Source organism: Sorex fumeus, unplaced genomic scaffold, assembly GCF_029834395.1.
Source record: "Sorex fumeus unplaced genomic scaffold, SorFum_2.1 ptg000037l, whole genome shotgun sequence".
Lineage (NCBI taxonomy): Eukaryota > Metazoa > Chordata > Mammalia > Eulipotyphla > Soricidae > Sorex > Sorex fumeus.
Genome location: NW_026606094.1, coordinates 75,696,653 through 75,707,436, shown reverse-complemented (window position 1 = coordinate 75,707,436; position 10,784 = coordinate 75,696,653). Strand labels below are relative to the sequence as shown.

The 10,784-nt window shown below is 40.0% G+C and overlaps 1 non-coding gene across 1 annotated transcript; it reads right to left on the bottom strand.

Moving 5' to 3' along the window:
• Positions 1 to 9,467: 9,467 nt before the first annotated feature.
• Positions 9,468 to 9,574, bottom strand: LOC130027957 (U6 spliceosomal RNA). The gene has a single exon (XR_008793141.1). It is a non-coding gene; the product is annotated as a U6 spliceosomal RNA (small nuclear RNA).
• Positions 9,575 to 10,784: the final 1,210 nt, after the last annotated feature.

Here is a 10,784-nt window from a genome sequence, read left to right as displayed (position 1 = left end):
AGATCTTCAAAATAGTTTCTGAAAATTTCTAAAGGAATAGCTTCTGATTTAAAATTTGGATGCTGCCAACGAATGATTCTTTGAAAAGTGTCATTCAGATCCCCAACTGACAAATTCACTTATTGGTTCAGTTCTGTAACATAATTATTTTTTCTTTAAAGTGTGAAAAATTCTAAAGAACTTTGATTTTTTAATGTCACCTAATTTTGTTTGAAGAATGTCTTAATAAATGACTTAAGCTCCAAGTAGTTACTTTTATACAGAAAGAACAGGCATGACTGCAGAGACGATACTCGTATCACAGCCCCTAGAACTATTGGGTCAGAAATTAAGAAGCAACCAAGGAATTCAAATCTTAAAAAGAGAAAGGAAGGAAGAAATTTAAAAGGTTTAGATTAAATTAGCAGTCTACCTATATGCCAGAGTCAGCCTCCCGAAAATAGAATGGGGAGTGATTTCTCTTGTTCCATCTCAAATGGCTCTATAAATTGGATTTCAAGCCTTTTGGGGGAGTGGAGAGAATGTGAATAGAGCATAGAAGATGGGAAAGAATGGGAAAAGACTTAATAGAAGAGGAAAGATTTTTTAGATAAGCCTTCAAAGAAAGTTGACTTTCAGATGGACGGAACTAGCACTGCCAGACTAAGATATCAACTTGACAAAGGACAGAAGCATAACCAGAGTTTCTACGGAGAAAGCCCACAGCTTCTGCACTTATTAAAGTTGGCTTTCTCATCTTTTGTGATCTTCTTTTCCGCAAGTGAGGCCTCAGTTCTTGGCACTGCTTCCCTTCAAATCATCTGTCTTGGTCTGTCCTCTTCAGTTCACAACCCGAGTTTCAATGGCCCTTTTAAAACCTCAGGTACCCAGAGTGCGCAGACACTCTCAGCAGCGGTCACTCTAAGCCTGGCTATGCAACCTCACCAAGTAATGGCACCATAACTCAGTGCATGTAGCTTCATCTCCTGCTGACTTAATGTGCTGACTCCATTAGAACAGCCTGTTCTCTGGGTTTCCTCATGTGTAACTATGCTGGGAAGGAGGGGGAATTATTGGCTTAGCTCCCTTTGAAATTTCTTTTCCTTCTCTCATGATATCATTTTAAGCACAGTAATTGTCCTCCTCCTGGCTGCAAGCCTTTTGTCCCCTTTCCTCCTAGTCAGAACATTCTCTTAATATCTTGCAAAACCTAACAGAATTCAAGGAACAGGAGGTTCTGACCTGCCTTCCAGGGACAACTTCACGGCCAGGACTTTTGGTTCCCTTCATCCAAAATCCATCAAGAAATGATGGTCTTAGTCCCAATGGCCGATGAGAAAATGACACCTCCATGATAGTCTTGATGACAGATGAGAGACTCAAGAAGACCAACCTAAGCTAGAGCTGGAGCTTTGAGTCACAGAAAGTGTCTGATCCTGTTTGTCATTATAGGACTGGAGCGATAGCACAGCAGGCAGGGCGCTTGCCTTGCACATGGCAGACCAGGGTTCTATTCCTTCCTCCCTTTCAAAGAGCTCAGCAAGCTACCAAGAGTATCCCGCCTGCATGGCAGAGCCTGGTAAGCTCCCCATGGCATATTCAATATGCCAAAAACAGTAACAACATGTCTCACAATGGAGACATTACTGGTGCCTTCTTGAGCAAATCGATGAACAATGGGAGGACAATGCTACAGTGTGGACCATATGCTGGTCTCTCTGCTTCTGTTAAAATGCCTCCCAGGGCTTGAAAAGATAGCACAGCACTTAGGGTACTTGTCTTGCACATAACTAATCTCAGTTCAGTTCCAAGAACCCCATATGATTTCCTGAGCTCTGCCAAAGTGATTCCTGAGATCAGAGTCAGGAGTGAGCACTGAATATCTGCTGAGTATGGCCACAAAACAAACAAGCAAAAAAACAAAAAGCCTCTGTATGGCTCAAGGCCACTTTCCACAGGCTTGGACAAGCCTCACTCATGAGGGAACCTGCAGAAAAACCCAGGTATGTGGAACTCATGAATGAAATTCCCAATCTTTCTCAGAGAGGGACTGGGCCTCCTCCCCCATCTCCCAAGTTTACCTGTAACTTGGCAGTCACACTCACAAACTGCCTCAGGCTCCATATAAACTCATCAATGACCAAGATCCAGAGACTCAGAAAAAAAAGCTCCCGGAAGAGAGTGACGTAGGCCTCACCCATGAGTGAATCTGCTGTATAATCGTATTCTAAATTTCAGAATTCCTGAAGTGACCACTCATAATCTACTCCACTGATGTACCAAGAGTAGCACATATTTATTTGGGTTTTATATACATGTTTGTAATCTCTTATACAAGGGCTTAATGGCTCAAGGATGAAATATTTGCTCTTGGCGTGGTGGGAAGTTGCATGGTTGTGTTATTGATGTTTGAATATTAAATGCTATGAATTATTGTGAACAACTTTATAAAAATAAAAAAGCCTCTCTATGAACAAAAGGGAATGCCATGCCACAGAGGCAGGGAGGGGTGGGGGATGGGGGTGGGAGGTATACTGGGACCCGTGGTGGTGGAAAATGGGCACTGGTGGAGGGATGGGTATTTGATCATTGTATAATTGAAATCAAATCACAACAACTTGTAAGTGTACAACTGTACCTCATGGTGTTTCACTAATAAAATTTTTTTAAAAAGCCCCTCTACAAATTCTCAACTTTTATTGGAAACAAAAATATTTAAGTGCATACATACAAGTTAGCCACCAATTGCATAAGCAAAGTCATTGACTCTCCTTTCTTTCAGGTTGTATAAATTTGATGAGATTTCTTGGGAAATAAGACTGCCATGTGTCTGAAGTCTCAGGATTGAAAACACAGGCAAGCGGGCAATACACTGTACACATGAGTGTGCTGCCCCATTTGTCAGATACTTCTTGTAAATAATGTCTTTAGGAGTTCGGGAAGTGTGCACTAGCTCTGTGATTTGGACAGACAAAAAGTTTCCCCCAGAATGTCGATTTTAGAATGAGTTCCAGTGACAAGTTCACTACTTTAACTAGGCTCTTCCAGAATAGTCAGTCAATGATCATGAGTCTTTAATACAGCTGCCACTCTGAAGGAGGACGACAAAGGAGAACAAATCTGAGCTTGTCACTTGGAAAGTAATTCACTTTAGTAGGTGGTCTTGAAATCTTTGAAATGCTGACTTTACAATGACCCACAGAAACGAAATGTCAATAGAATTAAGTTGCAAGAGATAGAAAGCTGTCCCCACAGCCCATAGCGTGATCAGATCAGGATTCATTTGGGAATCCAGAGCACATGCTATTCTTGGCCAAGAGGTGAGAGGTACTGAACAGGGGTTGACCTTCCTGCTAGATCTTGCTGCCTTTCTTTCCTTGGAAAGATCTCACATTGCCTCAGAAATCCAGCATTCGTACAATACACCAAACTTTAATTTTTACTTAAGGGGGCCATAGGTCAGATTTTCTGCTTAGAAACTCAAGAAGGAAGGAAAATGTTCTTACATGAACCTCAAAAGAACTCTAAAGAACCTGTTTCCCCACTAGATAGAGCATATTCACACACAGAACCCCAGACTACTGACATATACCTGCACTTCAGGTAATTATTCTCTCAGACTCCTGAGCTTCTCACCCCTTTGACTGTAAGTGTGTATGCATGAGCACATCCACAGTGAGTGTGAAAACTTCTTTCTGCATGTTCATGTACACATCAACAACTTAAGGCTTAATTTTCCAGAAACCCAATCCATGTTTCACTTGAAATTTTTTTTCTGCATGATTGTAAAAGGAGTGCATGTAACTTCACAGATAGATGCCGCACTATCCATTGGTTTGTGCATGAGAGCATGAAAAAATGATGAAAATTCCCAGGACTCAATGCCCACCTTTGATATCCAGAAGTGTTTTGTATGTGGCAGAGGGTGATTACCACACTGATGGTAAATGGGCTTATTTGAAAACTTTATGGGAAACATTTTGATTTTCCTTTTCAAGACAGAGATTTGGAAATTTAATAGCCTCCTACCTAGTAGGGAAAAAATAGCACATGTTGGCACAATTTAGTTTTAGAGAAAGGTCAAAAAAAGTCAGTAAAGGAACATATTAGCCATATATTTTTGTATCCCCAGCTTGTTCCTGAGAGAATTTATCATGGAAGAGAAGCAAAGCCACTAGGATCGCAGGAACTTTCACCTCAATCCCCTGAAGCCCAAAGAGAAAAGCCAAACTCCCACTGGGACCCACGTTTCTCCAACTTTGTCTGCACCATTCCCTAAGACTGAGCAAAAGTTCAAGGAAACCAGAAAGAAAACAAGCCCGTCAAGATTTTCTGTGTTGGAGTTAACTTTGTGTGTAGACTTGGGGACCGCCAGGCATGGAGGAACGTTTCCTAGCCCCCAAGGTCCCCTCTCTAAGGAGGCAAGTGCCAGTCTCCGCGGAGCGAGTGAGCCTTGCCCCGTGCAGAGCTTTCCACAGCACGAACCTTTGCGTCTGGCAGGAACTTCTTACAGCAGCAAAAGGGCTGAGGCTCCAAGAACTGGGTATGAGCAGAAAAGGCCGGAACCTGGGGCTACCCCAGCCAGAAGGAGTTACTCTAGTCATTAATCCGGGGCGCTCCTGGGTCCTCTGTTGCCAAGAAACACACAGGGAAACTCCAAACTAAACTCAGACCTGCCCAATTCTGCAGGGTTCCTCTGAGAGGGCCATTGCGGGCTGGCTGGCCATGCCAGGCCACTTGGCTTCATCCTTCTGAGAGCCTCTTGGCTTTGCCATCAGCGGGACTTCATGCAGTCTCAGCAATTAATTAGCAATTAATCAATTCGAGTTTGCCGCTGTCCCAGACTGAGACACTCTGTGCAGCTGGGTTCACGGGCTTTGGCCTTACCACCAGGGTTAAATTCCTCTCCAACGTGCTATTCCTGCCTTTTTTGGTTTTACTTTTCTCCCAGGGAACTTTATCCTCTACTCACGACAGGATCTTGCCCGTCTCCCTACCTGAAGCATGTGTTTTAGGAACTCAAAGAAAAGGGGAGGGAACAGAACCTTCCGTGGGATCTGTGCAAAATTCTTTTGGAAATGAGTCCGTGGAGCTGAAAGATGCTTGTTTTGATTCGCTACTTCTCTTCCAGTTATTTATGCCCTATTCTAGTTCAAAATCTTTTCGACCACCAGAGGGGCTGTAACCCATTACTGCTAAGAAAACTGGACAATTCGCAAGCAGATTTCTGTATTTTTTTAGTTAGGCATGCAAATATAACTTACTCCCTCTCTTTCTTCCCTTTCCCCCTCTCCTTATCTTGTTTCTTGGGTTTGAAGCCTTAGATTGAAGGTGCCCTCGGATATTTTTAATCAATTATTTTCTAAAATAGGGGGTCATGGTTTAAATTAGTGTTAACATTATTGTTTTAGATTATAATGCTACTATATCATCCCTAGCCCAGAGTAGGGGTAATACCCTACACCATTAGCCCAAGGACTTTTCCTTCTCTCAGTAACCAGTTCTCTTGGCAATTTTCAGAAAATATTTACTCCTGAGGACATCAACCTTTTTCTGTGAAGTTGTACTTTATAATTGGGAAGTAATAAAGTCTTTTGCTACCAGTCAACTGATGTTGGAACAGAAAAATATAGCATATGCAGTGTGAAAAAAATGCATGTGAGTGTATTTTAGTAGAATTTCATTTATAAAAATTAGGTGCAGCTAGACCTGCCCTAGGAGAAGTCCTTAAATCTAATGTTTTCCTTTACTTCTCCTTTACTCCTTCCTTCCTTTTTCCTTCCTTCCTTCCTTCCTTCCTTCCTTCCTTCCTTCCTTCCTTCCCTCCCTCCCTCCCTCCCTCCCTCCCTCCCTTCCTCTTTCTTTCTTCCTTCCTTTCTTTCTTTCTTTCTTTCTTTCTTTCTTTCTTTCTTTCTTTCTTTCTTTCTTCCTCAGTAAAGCAAAAACATCTCGTAAAAGTCACATACAAGAACATGTGGCTAAAAAATGAGGGAAATGGCAGTAAAAATTGATTTTAGACTCCCTATATAAAGCTTTTATTCTGAGAACTATATTCTATAGTGAGAATTACCTAAGATTCTAGTCTTCTGTGATTGGCTAACAACCACCAAATACCCACTGGAAAAGCATTTTTATTATTTTTGACATAAAATAGTGCTATAAATACTGGCTTCTTCAACCTTGACTGGGATTTGGTGCATTTGCTGACTTCAAGGTAGGCAGAAGCAGGTCTAGTTATAGTTTCTATGTGGATCTGTTAGTTTTAGTCTGTAGCCCCATGTTACAGACTCAAATTTGATGATAAACTTGTCATCTATTTCCCAAAATTTACTTTTGGCCATAAGAGAAGGTCAGAGGCAACTGGTAGAAACATGCACAAACCAAGCTCTACCATTGGAAAAATAACTCCATTCAAGTCATGTTGAAAAAAGTTAATTTACCCTGCTTGAGAATAGGTGAAACACTATTTGGAAGATATCACAGTGAAGCAGAAACTATCTCTCCTGTTGGATCCTTGTTGTGTTCACTAGAATAAAATTGTGTTGGACAGCACATATTTACGTAGTCCAGAAACTCGATTTTCAAACCTGGGAAACATTGAGAGTTACCCTGAGAGCCTTTGCTCAAGTTAAACACTGAGAGACCATGCAAATTTATTGTCTGTATTGGCATACTTCTACAAGTAAAATTGAGTTCTATTATTAATTTAATTAGTGCATCCTGTCCAAAAGTCTGAAAATAGCCAGACTGATGGGGTTGTGGTGAAAAAGAAGCCCTCATCCACTGTTGGTGGGAATATTCTCTGGTTCAGTCTCTATGAATATATCTCAAAAAAAAAAACAGGAAGACCATGGGTCTGGAGCTATAATACAATGGGTAAGGCACTTGCCTTGCTTGTAACTGACCTTAGTTTGATCCCAGCATCTCAAATGGTGCCCTATGTACCACCAGGAGCAATTCCTGAGTGCAGAGTCAGGAGTAAACTCTGAGAACTGTTACATATGGCCCACCAACCAAACAATAGGTATATCAGCAATACTGATTCTTGACATTTATGCCTCCCAAAACAAAAAACATTAATTTGAAAGGATATATGTACACCTATGTCTATGATCACACATTGTTCTGGATAGAAGATGTGTGCTGAAAGTAGATAAATGACCAAACATGATGGCCTCTCAGTATCTGCATTGCAAACCATAATGCCAAAACATAGAGAGAGAGAAAGAAAGAGAGAGAGAGAGAGAGAGAGAGAGAGAGAAATTGTCTGCCATCGAGGCAGGGGAGGGGAGGGGTCGGGTGGGGCGATACTGGGACATTGGTGATGGAAAATGTACACTGTTGGAGGATGAGTATTTGATCATTGTATAAGTAAAATTCAAACATGAAAGGGGTGTTTCAAGGTAATTCAATTTAAAAAATGAAATGATAGACAAGATAAAGAAAGAGGTTTTACAGAAAAGGAACTCTTATTTAACTACTTGGATTTAGAGTAAGAGCTAATATTTGGGACTCCTTTCCATGTGCCTGCCAAATGGCCAAGCACCTTACATATTCAACCCTCCCAGAAACTGGAACTGGAATTAATAGTATCCCAAATTTAATATGAGGAAGATGAAATGATGGACATAACCAAAATATGGATCAAGAAGCTGGGTATATACGAATAATAGAATACTATGCAGCACTAAGAAAGAATGAAATCACACAACTTGAATGTAACTATAGGATATATGCTAAATGAAGTCAAAAAGAAAGGGATAGACCCAGAATGACATTGGGGTTAGAGTGATAATACAATGAATAGGGAATTTGTCTTGCACATGGCCAAGAAAGTAAGAGTAATTTTGTCTTGCACATAGCCAAGAGAGTAAGCCCTGAGCACCTCCAAGTGTGGACACACACACTCACACACACACTCATACACATGCACACACAAACACACACACACACATTGATTATTCTCATATGTGGGGCTCATGGAAGGTAGCAAAAAAGCCCTCTTCCCCAAACCCAAACCTGTCAACGAGAGAATTGATCCACATAATTGAGTTTGGGAGTGTTAAGAGAGAAGGATATTGGGCATCCTCCAGAGAGGGAAGTGGCTACACTGGTGATGGGTGTGGTTAGAATTATGTGCATAATACTGTAAATACTATTAATAGTACTGTAGACCACAATATCTCAATAAATAATTTTAAATTATAGTTTTGGGGCATAATAGGAAAAGTCTGGGATGGGGTCTTAGGCCACTCAAGTTGTACAATATGATTACTGGCCCATAGATACCTAATAATTTTGTTTTCCCTTTCTTACTTTTCCCTTAAGATCATTATTTTTTAATTTTTTAATAAGATCAATATTGTTTCCCTTAAGTTCAGTATTTTTTCTGCATGTAACTATTTCCAATCACTCACTGGTCAGTGAAATCCCTTTGTCAGCTCTATATTACTTCCCCTCATGTTCCTCTCTGAATCTTGTAGAAAACCAGCACTGTGTGAAGAAAACCAAGTTCACCCTTGCCATAATCTCTTTGCCTTGCCAGCTTCCCAATGACACCACTGAGAAGGGCAGAGGGTAGCAGGGGTGCGGGCCCCAAAGGAGATGGCATTTACCATTCTTCCAGGAGCACAGGTGGTAATTCGAAACAACAGCATTTCCATTCGGTAATGGGAAATATTGTGCTGTGAATGCGACATTTATGAAAGCAGGAGAACTGAATGCCTTGGATGGGGTGGAGTGTTGGGTGGGGGTTTCTGATCAGTTCACCCTTGTACACTACATGAACTCACTTAGAAATAATAAAGCCTCTATGCTCTCTCAGGCTTGTATTTGCCTTAAATTCAGGCCCACCAAATTGTGCCAAATTATGTGTTGTTCAACTTGGACTGCTCCGAGAACACTAAACTCATTTTGCAAGTTAACTGTGCTATATTTATAAGATTTTAGTGTTACAACTGGGAGTTATCAACAGAGAAAGGGAAATAAACAGATAATGTTTTAAAAGTCAAAACTACAGTCATTTTTAACTCAAGCTTGAATCAAATTTCATTTTGAGTTCCTGTGTGACATTGACACACATGTACACATATGTGACTCACATATACTATATTAGAATATGTAAATAAACAGGACTAAAATGGAAATCATACATTGTATTTCTAAATTTTGCATCTACTTTTACTTTCAACCCATATAATCATTCTTTTTTTTAAAAAAAAAGCAATGTAATGTTTTATTTAGGTGATTTTATCTTTCTGACCATCAAAATGCTTTTTCATATATCATTCATCTCTCACTAGATATCCCTTAATGAAATCTAGCACGTAATTACATAAATTAATTTTCTTGATTCCATATAGAACCCTTTTCTGGGTTTTTGTGGGGGGGGTTACACCTGGTGATGCACAGGGGTTACTCCTGGTTCTGCACTCAGGAATTATCCCTGGCGGTGCTCAGGGGACCATATGGGATGCTGGGAATCAAACAAAAATATGGAATGCTTCACGAATTTGCGTGTCATCCTTGCGCAGGAGCCATGCTAATCTTCTCTGTATCGTTCCAATTTTAGTATATGTGCTGCCAAAGCGAGCACCATATAATCATTCTTATACATGAAAATGTAATTAAGTATTTCTATTTCGTATCAGCTATTTTATCTGGATGAATGAAAATACTAATAAAATTCTTCTAATGTGATATCTTTTCAATTAAAAAATAATTTTTTTAAAAAACCTCTTTATCCCTCTGATCTCCTCAACAATAGGCAAGAAGGCACACACACTAATTGAGGTGGTTAGGAGGAGTCTGGAGTGTAGATATAAATCCAACTCTTCCATTTCCTGCAATGTGATATTGGTGTAGTTCCTTGACCCCTTTAAGTTTCATCTTCCTCATATTAAATTTGGGATACTATTAATTCCAGCTCCAGTTTCTGGGAGGGTTGAATATGTAAGGTGCTTGGCCATTTGGCAGGCACATGGAAAGGAGTCCCAAATATTAGCTCTTACTCTAAATCCAAGTAGTTAAATAAGAGTTCCTTTTCTGTAAAACCTCTTTCTTTATCTTTTTGTGAAATAAAAAGAATAAAAATAAATAAAAATATTTATTGTCATGATTATTTATTTCCTTCCTGCATGCCTTTATTTTTACCATATATATTAATTTTTCCTCCCTTACAAATAAAAAATGTTAATTATAATTTATTACACAAAGTATAATATTTTATATCCACATATACAAAGAATAAATGTCTCCTTCTCTGTCTTCAAGAATTCTTTCCTGCAGCAAACCCATCCCTGCTACTGTGCCTTACTTGGCACTTATGAACAACCTTACTTAGCTTCACAGTCAATGTGGCAGTAATACCTTTACCAGCTACAGTGAAGACTTCTGCAAACATCTGAAATTGCACATTCTTTTAGTTTTTGACAACGAATCTTTATTATATGCTTAATAAAAACTTGACAGAATAAATCAATATAAGAAATGACATGTAGATTTTAGGAAGTCAGCATTTTGTACTCTAAAAACAAATCTCACCTTGAGGACCTTGTGATGCCTCAGTGGTAGAGCACGGCTTTGAGTCTGATTCACAGGGCCATCCTAGATGCTCCTTGTACCACTCCATATGCCAAACTTGGCAGCAGCACTGCTGTTTCGGATCTTTCAAAACCACAACTTTATATTATTACTCTTAATGGAGGGGTGGGCCACAGTCTGCAGTGTTCAGGACTTACTTCTTGACTCAACACTCAGGGATTACTCCTGGTGGGGCTTGGAGGACCATATGGGGTGCCGGGGAT